Below are 15155 nucleotides of genomic sequence, written 5' to 3'. Positions count from 1 at the left end.
ATATTTTGAAGCACTTTCTGATGGTTCTGTCATGATTTAAGTCTCTCTTTCTAATTGCATCTATGTGGCATTAACTGCAGAAAGACAAGGGGCCCTCCTTGTCTTTCTGGATGGCTATCTTGCTTCCCATCACTGAGTGATGTTTCTTTCTCCTCGTAATTTAAAATCTTAATAATATGTGAATTTTCAGGAACCTCCTCGGCCCTGGTTTCTAGGATTGCAAAATGAGAATGATAACTTGGAACTGCCCCAAAGGCTCATGAGATAATTGCAAGCCTGCAGAACTGGGCATGATAAATATTGGGGGCTCAATAAATGCTAGTCCCCATTCCTACTAATTCTTCCAGATGTATTTGACCCGTTTGACTTATTCGTGGACAGAGCATTCTATGTCTTCGTAGATGTGTCCGTCTGGATTTGAAGTTGCAAACAAGAGATCCTACTCTGCAGACTGGAGAAGAAAATGAATCTACTGGAAATTGTATCCAGTTAGACAGTTAGAATTCCCTATTGTTGTTTTAATGTTACGCCTTCTCATTTTTTTTTTCTTACTGGATTGCATTGGCTAGTAGGGCAAACACATGTTTAATAGTATTTATCACGAGGGAAATTATTGTCAGGAGGATGCTGCATAGCAACCCAGCTTCTCAGTGTGGCCTGTAGGGTCATCAGGAAGGTTGGAGAACTGGCAGAGGTGAAGCCAAGGTGGCAGTGGGGCCAGAGAGGCTGCTCTGTTCACCTTAAGGGACTCCAGCCCTGGGGAGCAATCATCAGGCCCGCCATCACCAGGAGCTCCATGGAGTCAGAGTCCATGCAGTATCTGCTCACCCAATTGCCTCTCGAGTCTCACATGGGGCACCTGGTTGGTAGAGCTGCTGTCCCAACGCTATTCTAGCTACAAGGTTGACTGTTTGGCTTGGGGGAGGCAGATCCATGGTGACCAAAATACTCCTAACACAGCAAGTACCCAGTGGACACTAGGTGACCCAAAACATGACAGATGTCCATTGTAAGCTCTGTCTATTCACAGGAATGACTTTCAGGCTGGTGAGAGGAATCTTTAATATCTAATTACAGATAGCTTTTCCTTTTTGGGAATTTTTCAGCCCTTCTTAGATACAGGCTTATTTGGCTGGGCTAAAAACGTCTGTTTGTATTTCTGGATAGCACTAATATAGATTAATGTAGAACGAAGTGGAATCTGCCAAACAAGGCTTCTCCCACCCAAGAATGGTGTGTATCTGTTTGGTTATCTTAGTCTTGATTTATGTTCTCCAGAAGAGTTAGAACTATTTCCCTCCACAGATCAGTTGCATCTAGTGTAGAATAGGTTTCTAGGTATTTACTCTTTTCTCATTTCTGTTTTAAGTGAGCTCTTTTCTTTTTTTCTGATTGGCTATTGTTGTATGTGAGAAAGCCGTTGGTTTTGTTTTTTGTTTTTGTATAAATTAATTCATACTAAAAGTCTTTTAGTTAAGCCGGTGTGGTGGTGCACACCTTTAATCTCAGCATTTGGGAAGCAGAGTCAGGTGGATCTCAGTGAATTCCAGGCCAGCCTGGTCTACATAGTAAATTCCAGAACAGTCAGAGATATGTTGAGAGACCCTGTCTCAAAACCAAAACCAAAACCAAAACCAAAGAACAAACAAACAAACAAACAAACAAACAAAAAACCCACCTTAATTCTTTTAATGTTCCTTTTTGGTTTTGAAGTCAAAGTATTTTTTAAATGATTTTCTTTTCCTTTGTCTTTGCGGGTGTGCGCATGCACAGGAATGCCCCAGTGCGCAAGAATGCCCCAGAGGTCAGAGGGTAGCTTGTGGGAGGCTCCGAGGACTGAACTGAAGTTGTCAGGTTTAGCAGCAAGTGCCTTTACCCAGGGAGCCATCTCACTGACCTGGGTTTGTTTTTCTCCTTTTGGACAGTCTAGCTATGTAATTCTGCCTGGTCCTGGGCTCACTATGTAGCCTAGGCTGTCCTTGAACTTGTGGTAATCTTCCTGCCTCAGCTCCCTGAGTGCTGGGAGTCCAGACTTGTACCACCTTGCCTGGCTTAGCAGGGTTTTAAAATAGATTTTTTTTTCCTCTTGTGTTCTGAAAGCACACAGTCAGAAAATTATTACATATTAATTGTCCTTTCTCATTTTAACGTTGGACCTTTGAATTTGTTCTCTTATGTAATTATACTGGTGTGCTTCCATGGTCAGAGGAATCCTGAGGGGTGGCTCATCCAGGCCTGATTTGACCAGGCTTGCCTCAGGAGGGTTCAGTTCCCCCCCGCCCCCCATGTTTCTCAGCCTCTTTGGCCCTGTGAGCAAATGTCTACTGGCTTGTTCTCATAGTGATGATGGAGAAGAGAGAGGCTGGGAAAGGCCTTGAATCTTCTTACATCCTAGGCTCAGACTTATCTCCCCGTCACTTTCCCCTACTTTTTACCTGCTCCGACAAGTCACGTGCCCATGCTCCTCATCAGAGGAATGATATTCTGCCAAGGCTTGCACAATGATGCAAGCTCCAAAGTCTTTATGCTTGTTCCTGATACCCCTGGGAAGGATTTCATAGGTTTTCTATTAGAAATGATTCTGGGAGCCAGGTGTGATGGTGCTGGCCTGTAATATCAGTACTTAGGAGCTTGAGGCAGCAGGATTGGGAGTTCAAGGCTAGCCTGGTCTACATAACAAGACTGTTAGAAAACAAATGAGTGAATAAGTAAATAAACAGCAAACAAATGATTCTAAGTTTTGGCTTGAGTTATAAAATACATATCTTTACCAGAGTAGTCTATTTCATTAAAAGTTTAAATCAAGATTTTTAATCAACTGATCTGTTGGCATGTGTGGAAAATGGTATGGTTTTCATTAGTATGATGAATTATATGAGTTGACTCATGAGAAGCATCTTGAATTACCAGAATAAGCCCCCACGGCAGTGGCATGTTACCCCTTTCAAATGCATATGTGTGCATTCTACTTGCTCATGTTTTCCTTAGGACGTTTGCATGCCATTGCTTTAATGACAGCACACAGTCTCCAGCTGTTCACGGCTGGACTTCAGATGATCCAATGCTGTGAAAGTGATACTATGTATCCAGCATGTGTCTTTCTGTACCTGATGGATACACAGTACATAGTTCTGTCTCAGATTTGCCCCTTTCCAGAGCTGAGCCCCTGGCCCAGCCAGCTGTAGAGTGGGCAGAGAACCAGCTGACAGCTTGCAGTGTGCTCCTGGGTTAAGCTGAGATAGGAAGTGGGTCAGTGTCCCCAAACCAGCTTCCTGCTGTGATATTTTCCCCTTCCGATGGCGGCTCTAGTTTCTTTTCTGTTGCTGTGCGGAAATGCCCTGACTACGAACAACTCGGGGAGAAAGGATCGATTTCGACTGATGGTTCAGGTTACAGTCCATCGTAGCGGGGAAGTCAAGGTAACAGGGACTTACAACAGCGGAGCCCATCTGACCCAGTCAGGAGTGGCGAGTGGATGCATGCATGCTCAGTGTTCAACTTTGCACAGTTCAGGGCCCGAAACCAGGTAATGGCGCTACCCACTTTCAGGCAGGATCTTCCCACATAATGCAATCAAGACAAGCCCTGCAAGATGTGCCCACAGGCCGATGATTGAGTCCAGACAATCTGTCATTGAGACTCCCCAGGTGATTATAAACTATCACATTGGTTGTCTGAGGACATGACCCTGCCAGAAGTTGAGGGCCACCTGTGCTACCATCTCTGCTTGTCCTACAATTTTGGAGTTTTGTCTTTACTAATTTTGCTGGAGTTCTAGGCTTGGGTTCTCACTCTTCCATGGTACCTGTGAGAGAGTTCCCCTCTCCCTGAGAGCTTAGTGGAGTCTCTTGGTGGGGAGCAAGGCTTAGTGGCTTTTGGACAACACTCTCTTTTTTTGGCCCTGGAAAATGGGGTTCATTGTCATCATTGATGTTTTCTTCGAAAATCACCCACTTCATCCATTTGTTTTCATTTATTTGCAAAGATCTGAGCTGTGTTTTCTATTATAATTCTCTCCCTTTCCTCCATACGTGGTTATTTCCCCATTCTCTCTCCTAATTATGTCCATTTGAGTCTTTTCTTTCACGATTAGCTTAGCCAGTGTTTATCTGTTTCATTCCTTGAATGTGTGGCTCCACCCTAGAAAGCTGTTGTCCATCCAAACGCACTCATGATGCCTGCATTTACATGCCACCCCCAACACTTGCATGCCCGCTACAGCTAAGGCAGCCTCCGCCTCAGTTCTGCCTCTGGTAACTTCCTCCATGCCGCCACCCTAAGAGCAGCTGGGCCAAGTGCCCACACTGACACCTCTGGGATGGTGAGCCAAACAAACCTTTCTTCTTTTAATGTTGTTTTCCTTAGGCATTTGGCCGGTGACGGAAATCCAGCTAACCCAGGTAGATTATTGTATAAACCACACTCATGATATTCTCTGTGCCCCATTAATATCTGGGAATTGGCCATATGTCCCAAGTCTTAAAGAACTAAACGAACCTGAGTCTGATGCTGGTGGTTGTTGGGAAACTGAGGCCCTCCCAATATAAAGGAGGATTCTTATGGCTGGGAAAGCCTTTTCTTCTCTCTCTACCTTGCTGCTAGGATTTAGAACGTGGCATCTGGAGCAGCAGTGGCCTTCTGGTCACCTGGAAGAAAGTGGTAAACACAGTGGCCTCGATGCCACCAGTGGCCGTCTTTCTTTGCTGTGCACGAAAATGGCTGCTATTTGTTCCAATGACTGTGGGTGAGTTTTTCTGTGAGTGATAGCTGAAATCTGTCCCTACTGGTATAGCTATCCAATTCTACGTTGTAATAGACCACACTGAAACGTGGAGCAAAAATTCTCAGTCATTTTTGAAAAGCTCACGACCCCTTGGGTCAGGAATTCTGTTGGGGTACAGTAGGATGCTCCCTTCTTCACCTCATGCTATCCTGGTCTTCTTAGAGGCAGCAGCAGCAAATCAGCTTGTGGAGGTCCTGGGAGGTCTCCTGGGCTGGGGCATCCAACATGGCTCTTCATGCACAGGGATTATTGCTTGGGCTGGATTGTCAATGCTCTGTTTAACAGTCCTTGGCCTCCAGGAAGGTTCCCTGCAAAAGCTTGAGCTTCCATTCACCTTGGTCTTCTAGTGGTGAGGAGGTTTAGAACCAATCACCCATGGTTGTTAGCTCTCTGGAGAGCTGGTATACCTAGAAGGTGGGCCACCTGCCAGCTTCACTTCTGCTTACCCTTGTTGGTCATGTGAGACCCAGGCTGTAGGGATTCAATGGGTGGAGGGGCACCACCCCTCCCCTTAGGGCAATGACAGTTAGTTGGGGAGGAGAGGAGGAGGTAAGAACCATCTTGGAGACAAGATAAATGCAGACAGGTAGGCACAGAGACCCAGTTCTGGCCTGGACTCCTTCTGAGACCTGGGTGCCCACTGTCCACCTGAAACCCGTGGGGTCTGTCTAGACCTCAGATGACAGCACACAGGCCTCTCTCATCTGGCCTTCAGCTCTGGCCTGTTGAACCCCCTGTGTGTTTCACTACCCCAAGGCTCTCTCTGGACTCCGGGCTTTGGGACATGCATCTCTCGATGCCCGAAGTGCCTTCCTCTCCACTCGGTCGCCTCCCTTCCTCCTGCTTTGTACCCTTCATAACCCATCCACAACCGCCCCTCGGCAGGCAGGCGTCTCTGTCAAGCTTGACTTTGCTGGCGGCACCCCACTGAGTCCCCATGCCAGCCTGGCCTGTCTCTCCTGGCACGTGGCTGAGAATGCGAGAACGTGGAGCCGTGAGCCCTGTGGTTTTCCTCCACCTTGGCAGGACAGAGTGGCAGTGGGAAGTGTCAACAGAAGAAGGGAAGGGGAGAGGCTGCAGCTTCATGCAGAACACAGGGCACACTGATGGGCCAGCCTCAAGGGATGGACTCTGTCAGCACTCTGCTCTGAACCCACCCCACAGCAACTGGGGTTGGGGCTGCGGTTCTCACAGTGCAGTTCTCTCTAGGCGCTTGAAGGCAATGGAAGAGTGAGCATCCAGCCCTGGGGCCGAGAGCTGTGGTACTCCTGCCCTTGAATAGCCAAAGTCCGAGGCTGTGTCCTCTCATCCAGCTCCACAGGGAGCCTAGCTAGGGCTGTAGCTCAACATCCTAACGGAGTCCCTGGGGCCTCGGCCTTTCCCAGTCATCATGAGATCCAACACATAATTGGAAAACACCTGTTTGTTTTTTTTTAACAACTTAAAAAAATTTAATTGGGTTATATTGTGTTTCATAAGGCCATTTTCATGTAAGCACATGATAAATTGGAGAACACGCCCCTAAACTCCCTTTCTGGTTCCTCCCCACGTACACCAAGTCCCCCTTTCCTCTCTAAACAGTTCTGCTTGAACAGTGACACCTTTGCCATGGATGTTTCTGTATCTATAGGGAATCTAGGAATTCTAGGACTTAGAAGGGAGAGAAAGCACACGCTGTTTGCTTTTCTGAGATTGGTTTAATTCACTGAATATGAATGCTTCCAGCGGCCCCCATTGTCTCACAGATGACACAGTTTCACTCTGTACAGAGGAAAAGACTTCCATTGTGCATATAAGGCACATTTACTTTCTTGCTTCCTCCCTTGTTGGATACCTGTGCTGGTTCTATAACTTAGCCAGTACTCGGAGGGCTGTGGCAGACATTTACACGTAAGGACCTCAGTGATATGCTGACCTGGAGTCCTTTGGGTACATGGCCAGGAGTACCATAGTAAGGTCATATCACTGGTCTGTTTCTAGTGTTCTGAAAAAGCTCTATACTGGCTATTGTGACTGGACTAGTTTACATCACTATTAGTATTGTATGTGGGTTCCCTTTTATTCGCATCTTCTCCAGCACCTGTTACTTGTTTTCTCAATGATTGCTGAGGTCACTGAGCTAAAGGTGAAAGGAAGGTCAATGAACTTCATATGAAAAAATGTTCATCATGCTTACTAGCTATCAGAAAAGTGCAAATCAAAGACACATCAAGATTCCACCTTACCCCAGTCAGAGAACAACTGTTTTGAGCCTGGCTCCCTGCTGGGAAACCCACAAGTAGAGAGCTGTGGAGAAAAGAGTGCCCAGCTAACCCCTGAGCCTGAGGGCAGAGCTCAGGCTCTGGTGTTAGACAGGGCTGCAGACAGTAGGAGCCCACAGCTGGCCTGGGTCTCCTGATCCTGTTGACCTGTGTGTGGCCATGTTCTCATTTGACTTTGTCTGTATCTCCTCAGTGTCTCTCCCAGGACCCCAAGGGCCCAGGCTTCTGAGCACAGCCACACAGCATCAAGCCACAGAGCATCAAGCATCAAAAGCTGCAGTTCTTCTCTTGAACTGGCAATGCAGCAAAGCATTCTTTGCATGAACAAGATGAGCAGAATGGGTTTGGAAAGATCAGTCTGGAGATCCATGGAGACTGAATTGGAAGAGGTGGGGAAAAAATAAGACGTTGGGTCTTACAGGTCCCTTGATGACAGATAATGGTGTCTTGCTGTAGCTGGAGGCTTTTCTGGCATTCTGCTCAGTCCCGAAACCACTTATAAAATAATCACTCAGAGGCTTAATATTACTTACAAATGCTTGGCTTATTGATTAGGCTTATTACTAACTAGCTCTTATAACTTAAATTAACCCATTTCTATTCATTTATATTTTGCCATGTGGCCGCGGCATTACTGGTCTGCTGGCATCTTGTTCCTTGGGTGGCTGGATGGCTTCTACCCCTGACTCTGCCCTTCTTTTCCCTGCATCTCTGCTTGGATTTCCTGCCCAACTCTATCCTGCCTTGCCATAGGCCAAAGCAGCTTTATTTAATAAATAAAGGAGCAGATGTGTCTCACTGTTGGGAAAAGTCTAAGTCTCCCGCCCCCCTCCACCCCTCGAGACAGGGTTTCCCTGTGTAGCTTTAGCGCCTTTCCTGGAACTTACCCTGTAGCTCAGGCTGGCCTCGAACTCATAGAGATCTGCCTGCCTCTGCTTCCCTAGTGCTGGGATTAAAGGCTTGCATCACCATGCAAAAGTCTAAGTTTTAAAATAATTTTAAATGCCATATTCTGTAGGTCTTTGAAGTATTTGAAGATGACCTATCCTTCTGAAATAAAGAACTATCCTCCACTGCATCAGTAACCACTGGAGCCACAAACCCCGCCTGTACCTGATTGGCAGAAGAGGTGAGTTTCTGAGTGCCCAACTGGACAGCCATGCTCTCTAGGTCCTAGCCTCTAAGGGCACATCCTGGGCCTCTCCTCCACCCACCTCAGTTCCAGCTACCGGGCAGCAGCAGCATCCCCCTGCCAACCATGCCCCTGCCCCCACATCAGTGACCACGAGAGCCACAGGCCCCACCTACACTGATTGGAGGAAGAGCCCCTAGCAACTGGGCAATAGCATCCTCTCCCCTGACCCCAAGCATCCCTTGAAGCCTTACAGGCCCCACCTGTACCGATTAGAGAAAGAGATGGGTAGATGGCAGTTTAAAAATACATTCAACAACACAAAAAGCAATATGGTACCACCAGAACCTAGTGGTTCTACAACAGCAAGACCTGAATATTCCAACACAGATGAAACAGATGAAAATGACCTTAAAAATAACTTTATGAAGATGATAGAGCCCCTTAAAGAGGAAATGAAAAATTCCCTTAAAGAAATGGAGGAAAAGACAAAAAATTGGAAGAAATCAATAAATCCCTTAAAGAAAGCCAAGAAAAAAAAAAAACAATCAAACAGGTAAAGGAAATAATTCAAAACTTGAAAATTGAAATAGAGACAATAAAGAAAATACAAACTGAGAGAATCCTGGAAATGGAAAATCTGGGTAAATGAACAGGAACTTCAGGTGCAAGCATAACCAATAGGATACAAGAGATGGAAGAGAGAATCTCAGGTATTGAAGATATGATAGAGGAAATAGATTTACTGGTCAAAGAAAGTATTAAATCCAACAAATTCTTAACATAAAACATCCAGGAAATATGGGACACCATGATAAGATCAAACCTAAGAATAATAGGAATAGAAGAAGGAGAAGAATGCCAGTTCAAAGGCACAAAAAATATATTCGACAAAATCACAGACAAAAACTTTCCCAACCTTAAGAAGAAAATGCCTATGAAGATACAAGAAGCTATAGAACACCAAATAGACTGAAATAAAAAAGTCCCTTTACCACATAATAATCAAAACACTAAACATACAGAATAAAGAAAGAATATAAAGAGCTTCAAAGGAAAAAAGCCAAGTAAAATATAGATGCAGACCTATCAGAATTACACCCAACTTCTCAATGGAGACTCTGAAAGCCAGAAGGTCCTAGACAGATGTTCTGAAGACACTTAAGAGACAATGGATACCAGCCCTGACTACTATACCCAGCAAAACTTTCAATCACCATAGATGGAGAAAACAAGATATTCCATGAAAAAAACAGATTTAAACAATACCTATTCACAAATCCAGCCCTACAGAAAGTACTAGAAGGAAAACTCCAACCCAAGGAAGTTAGCTGTACTCATAAAAACACAGCCAATAGATAACGTCACACCAGCAAATCCCAAAGAAGGGAAATATACACACCCTACCGCCATCACTAAGAAAACAAAAAATAACAGGAATTAATAATCACTGGACATTAGTATCCCTCAGTATCAATGGATTCCACTTGCCTATAAAAAGACAGAGGCTAACACAATGGGTATGAAAACAGGACCCATCCTTCTGCTGACATATATCTCTGCATACCTAGAAAACCTAACTAATATGACTGTAAGTTTGACTGTTATAGATGACTATTAATTTGTACCTCTTAACTATACATTACATTTTTAAACAAGCTGCATAAACAAGAGTAGAAATATACATATAGTATAACAAAATTGACCTTAAATTTGTATCACTAAACCAAAATCCATACCAATGTAAAGTATTTTGTGATTGACATTTGTGTTTTTGGATTAAAGTAGATTCAATAATCTACCTTTTAAAAATCATTTATATATCATATCCCCCTTTTTTCTTTAGAAAGAGATTGATTATGAGCATTAACCATTTATAACCAATCCTCTTAAATGAAAATCAACATTTATAAACAATATTTGGGGAATTTGGGTGTAGTTTTCTACTGATTGGGGGTGCTGGTAATCTTAGAGGGATCCTGAGAAAATGTAGAGTTATGATCAAGTCCTGACTGGGTATTTTGTGTGGTTGGTCCATCTCAGCCAGTAGCCTTGAAGCTGGGCCATCGTTCCCATTGAAGACCTTTCAGGGGGTCTTGCCCGATCAAACCATGTTAACCTGGAAGCAATCCACAGGTTCTCGTCTTCTGTGGAAACAAAAATAGAAGCTCTTTTCCAAAGCTGCATAGCCTTAGACCCAAATTTTGAAGTCAAGATACCTTTAAAATATATGTTGCTTTAACTTAGCAGACCCCACAATCAAATGTCTCTCTGAAGTTAGCTCATTAACAGTCAAAAATTCAAAGAAAACACAATAATATATGTAATGCAGACTCTTTGTGCATTTTCCATCTTTATGCTGCTTATTTTTTACATTATTTCTACTGTCTTTTCTAAAGACTTTATTTTTAAAACTCTTTCTATAACTGTCTATACTCATTTTCCTCTCTCTCCCAAGTCTATGTACATTTTTTAAACATATTGTGACTCATTTAGAGGGTTTTTTTTGTTTTTTGTTTTTTGTTTTTGGTCTGAATCTGTCTTTATTGTCTATCTGTAATCCTTTTCTGATTGTTGCTCTAAATTGCTAAGCAGGCATGCCTAGGACCCAAGTGGAGGCTTTGGCTGTTGACTCCTCCCTGTTTGTCTTCCCAACACAGTGGAGGGGAGGTACCCAGGAGAGTCATGTTTATCCCCCGCAATTCTGAGGTCCATGCTGCCACCAGGCAGCATGCGGCTGGCCCACAAACCTTTTTTGTTTGTATGAGTAAAAGCTAAATCCACCACACAGCTCCCTGTACTTTTTGCCTCTGTGTACCATGACCAGCAGGAATTCGCCATGCTGTGCTCAAGTCCAAATGCCACAGCAATCCGTACCTGGGCCTGCATGAGAGACACAATTAGGAAGCTGTTTTTGGTTCTGTTTATGTGTTCTAGAACCCCATTTTTGATGCTTCCTCAGGTCTTATGTGGAAATTCCTGCCCCACATTGGGTGCCAAATGTAGCCAGAGGCTTTTCTGTGTTCTGCCCAGTCTTCAGCTGCTTATAAAATAACTGTTCAGAAGCTTAAAATTACTTACAAATACTTGGCCTATTGCTCAGGCTTATTACTAATTAGCTCTTACAACTTAAATGAACCCATTTCTATTCATTTGTATTTTGCCATGTGGCCATGGCGTTACTGGTCTGCTGGGATCTTGTTCCTTGGGTGGTTGGATGCCGCCTGCCTCTGACTCTGCCTTCTTCTTCCTGCATCTCTGCTTGGATTTCCTGCCTAACTGTATCCTGCCTCACCGTAGTCCAAAGCAGCTTTATTTATTAACCAGTGGTAGCAATACATAGTTACAGTGTACAGAAAGACATCCCACATCAGCCTGCAGTGTAGGGTGGTGGGGCTGCTGGCGTTACAGAGAAGTGGAAGGATGTCATGGACCATGGTGCTAGGGACTTCCCTGGGACAGCTTCTGGGAGGTGGCAGTGGAGAGGATAGGGAGGGGGCAGGGGGAAGAGGACGGGGCTCCAGATTGCTACTGACCCATAGAGAGGAAAGAACTATGGTAGAGGAGACCTTGGGACCAGCTGGACACCTGCCATCCTCACTTCCTTCTAAACGTGTAGCAAATGAGTGCACAGTGACTGTCTCTGGTGTGAGTCATAGGGACCCACTTCAGTATCTGTGAATGCCCATGTTCTATTAGTGTCTCCTCAGGCCAGTGACACCTGTGAGCACAGCTAAGGTTCTTTGTGCTAGGGCCCAGCATGCACACACAGGGCATCTGCGTCCTTGGTATGCAGCATCCATCATTTTGCTCACAACTCCAGAACATTCCAGACAGATGGAAAAGCAGTAGAAAAGATGTAGATGGGACTAGAGGAGTTGGAGAGCCTGAGACAGCTGGGAACGAAACTGGAAGAGGCTGTGGCAGGGGTCAGTCAGGATGAAGCAAGTGTCCTTCTCCAGAGGTAGAGCTCCACTCTGAACTTGAGAAAAGTCTGAAAAGCTGTAAGTCATCTTTGTTTTGTTGACAGCAGTTACCCAGAGCATGTGTGTGTTCGTAAGGACTCTGAGGTGGATAGCGCGGAGTGGTGTGATCTGTTAGCGATGTCTGATGTAGCTGCGGGACCAGAACTCCGAATCCCGTGTGCTTCCTGCCCTCTCAGCTGTGAGAAAGATCTGTTAAGTGTGGGATCTTCAAGGATGCCTGACACAGGAGTCCAGCTGGAAGTGGTAATGCTCAGGTGTTGGTACCGGTGAGCCAAAGCTGAGTTTGAAAATACCCAAGGAATGTCTGAATTCCAGAGAGCCTGGATGGCTGAGGGGTACCTTACCCTAACACCTCCTTTAATGGGGACATGAAGGAGGAAGGACAGACAGCAGGGGAAGTGGGACCCGCCAGGGCTTCCTCTCTCCTCTGGCAAAAACACCCTCAGTGAGGGAACACATGGCCAGCAGCGACCCCACCTAGGACACTGTCTGCGTCCCCTCTTCTCCTCCTTGTAAAGTCGGTGCATAATTACCGGAAAGCATTTTTAACTGAATTTTAGATGAGCATCTTGACAAAATATAATATTGGCAGCAATCGTTATCAAACATTCATGTGTAGTAGGAGAGATAAAGCTCAGAATCCATAATTCATACGGCGTGTGTATTACCAAGCCTGCACCAGGGGCTGAATCTCAATGAAGCTGCCCGCACGCTAGTTTCTGCCAGACGCAGGCTTTCATCATTTACATTATTCACTAGGTTTTCCAGAACAGTAAATCTTAAATATATATTTGTGTTGGGAAGAGTGTGTGTGCATGTCTGTATACACACACAGAGGGATGAGCACCCATTTGGGCAGAGAGTCAGTGGGTGTGCGTTCCAGCTGGAGGGGCACACTGTGACAGCAGGAAGGCTTGGGGTAGGCGCACGTCAACCGTGGACTCCCCGGCTCCATGCTCAGGCAGTCAATCCACCCACCCTGGGGCTCCCATCTTCAGAGCCGCTAGCGTTACCCTAGGAACCTTGAAATGCAATGGACCACAGCAAATACGAGACTGTGGCAGTTTAAGAGCCAAGCTCCTTCAAGGCGGCTCTCGGCCGTGTGCCGTAGGAACTGTCCCCAGAGACTACAGGGTTCATCTGGGAAGGGGACATTCTGAAGGATGGCTGGATTCTGTCTCTTTCCGATGTGGCACTCCACTGCATGGCCTGCTTTTTTTGCTGGTCACAAGTACACAGAAGGCACATTTTTCTTCTTTGACCCTATCCACATCCCAAGATCCACCTTGTTAAAGGTGATGCTTATTTTCTCATAGCCACCTTCATGGAGTCTCAGAGGACAAGTCTTCTAGAGCACAGGACTGTCATGCAGCACTTTCAGCCCAGCAGTGGGTCCCTGGGGTCTCTGGGGTCCCCATCCCTCTGCTCTTCTCATGGCCTGTGTGGTGCTTGCTAGGGGCCTCCCCCAAACACTTCAGGACCAGGAGGTTTGAACTCAGTGGGTGTACTGCCTGGGGCTGAGTTCATCTCAGGAAGTCCTTCAAGAGTTTTGTCTCTTCCCAACTCTGCAGGAGCTAGATTATGTTCCTGAGTAGCCCTTGCCTGCCTATAGCCCCACGGGCATGACTGGTGTATCGGCTTCAACCACTGGCAGCAGCCTCCCCCTCCACCAGGCTCACACTTCATCCTCCGTGAGTACACATCCCACGCCACTCCAGTAAACTTGCAGGCTAGGCCCCATAGCAGTCTTAGAGAAACTGGCCCAACATGACCAGAATTTGGAGTAGTCTGGGGGAGAAGAATCCGTGTGGGATTGTGGGCAACTCAGAAACACTGAAGATGTGCTCGTTGGTGATGTGGGGAGGCTGTGAACTGGTTAGAAGTGGCAATGCTTGGGGCCACTGTGATGATCCTTATCTGTGGAGAAATGGGGCTGGAGGGAAACAGGGCAGGAAGCAGAAAACGACAGAAAATTCATAGTTGTAAGGACAATGGCACTGTATGGCCCTTGCGGAATGCCACCCATGGACTTTCAGAAACAAACAATAAAATGTCCTGCTTGAGTAATTAGCAGTTTAAGGCGGAGTGTGAAAGTTGAGGGGCTTTCCAAGCTCTGCTGGGAGTTTCTGTTCTGCAGTAAGGGGTGGGGGTAGACACTGAGGCTAAGGCTCCAGGCGAAGCTCCATAGACAGGCTTTTGCAGATGAGTTGGCTAGGCCAGCCATGTTGAAACAGAGAAGGATGCCAGAACCTGGGATGGAGGTGTCTGGGTCAGTGACTTGAACATTTGGAAATCAGATTCGTTAGCTTCTGGTCTACTGAGTAACCTGTTCTCTGCTCTCCAAGACCGGTATTCTGCCCTTGCTTGAAGACAGTTCTGCAGATAGGTTCTGCCTTGCAGGAAGCTCATGCTGCCTCCTCAGCTCCCATCCCCAGTTCCCCTCCTGGACACAGCTGAAAGCTAGGATCATACCTACACTGGGCAGCCAGGACCTTGCTGGGTCCTAAGAGGAGGGAAGAGGTTGGCAAGGATAGGTGAGAGATGCCCCATGAATGTGGGTGAGGGCTAGGAGTGGGTGCCTGGCAGGTTGGGAGTGGGAGAAGGGGTGAGGGCCCCACAGGGCAGAACTTACTGACATGACACCTCCTCTTTGGGTGGTGGGCTCTGGGAGAGGAGGCTAACATGCTGCCCCTATGGGAGCTTGGAAAATGATAAGGCCCACATCATGGGAAGCAGAAATGGCAACATTACCATGGCAGATGTCAGAGGAAGGAACCACAGATTCAGGGAAGAGGGCACAATGGCAGGCTGGAGTCCACCCCTGCTGATCCCACCACAGGGCCCTGGCTGTCTGCCATTTCCCCTACAGTGAGAGAAGTTTCCAACACATGAATAGAGCTCATGGTGGTGGCTTGAGCCTCTGTAGACCAGATTTGGCAGTAGGTGGCATTGGCAATAACAATGGGGACAGGTGTGAGATTACCTCTCAGAAG

The 15155-nt window shown here is 46.2% G+C and overlaps 1 long non-coding RNA gene across 1 annotated transcript in view; it reads left to right on the top strand.

Moving 5' to 3' along the window:
• Nucleotides 1-15155, top strand: part of LOC119088544 — a 67804-nt gene that overhangs the window by 48827 nt on the left and 3822 nt on the right. Inside the window, exons 4-6 of the long non-coding RNA XR_005092196.1 lie at nt 7238-7433; nt 8063-8173; nt 13734-13853. This is a non-coding gene — a long non-coding RNA (uncharacterized LOC119088544). The remainder of the gene's footprint in view (nt 1-7237; nt 7434-8062; nt 8174-13733; nt 13854-15155) is intronic.

This window comes from Peromyscus leucopus, chromosome 9 (genome assembly GCF_004664715.2).
Source record: "Peromyscus leucopus breed LL Stock chromosome 9, UCI_PerLeu_2.1, whole genome shotgun sequence".
NCBI classification, from domain to species: domain Eukaryota; kingdom Metazoa; phylum Chordata; class Mammalia; order Rodentia; family Cricetidae; genus Peromyscus; species Peromyscus leucopus.
The sequence above is the reverse complement of the archived record's forward strand: the minus strand, read 5'-3'. Positions and strand labels throughout refer to the sequence as shown.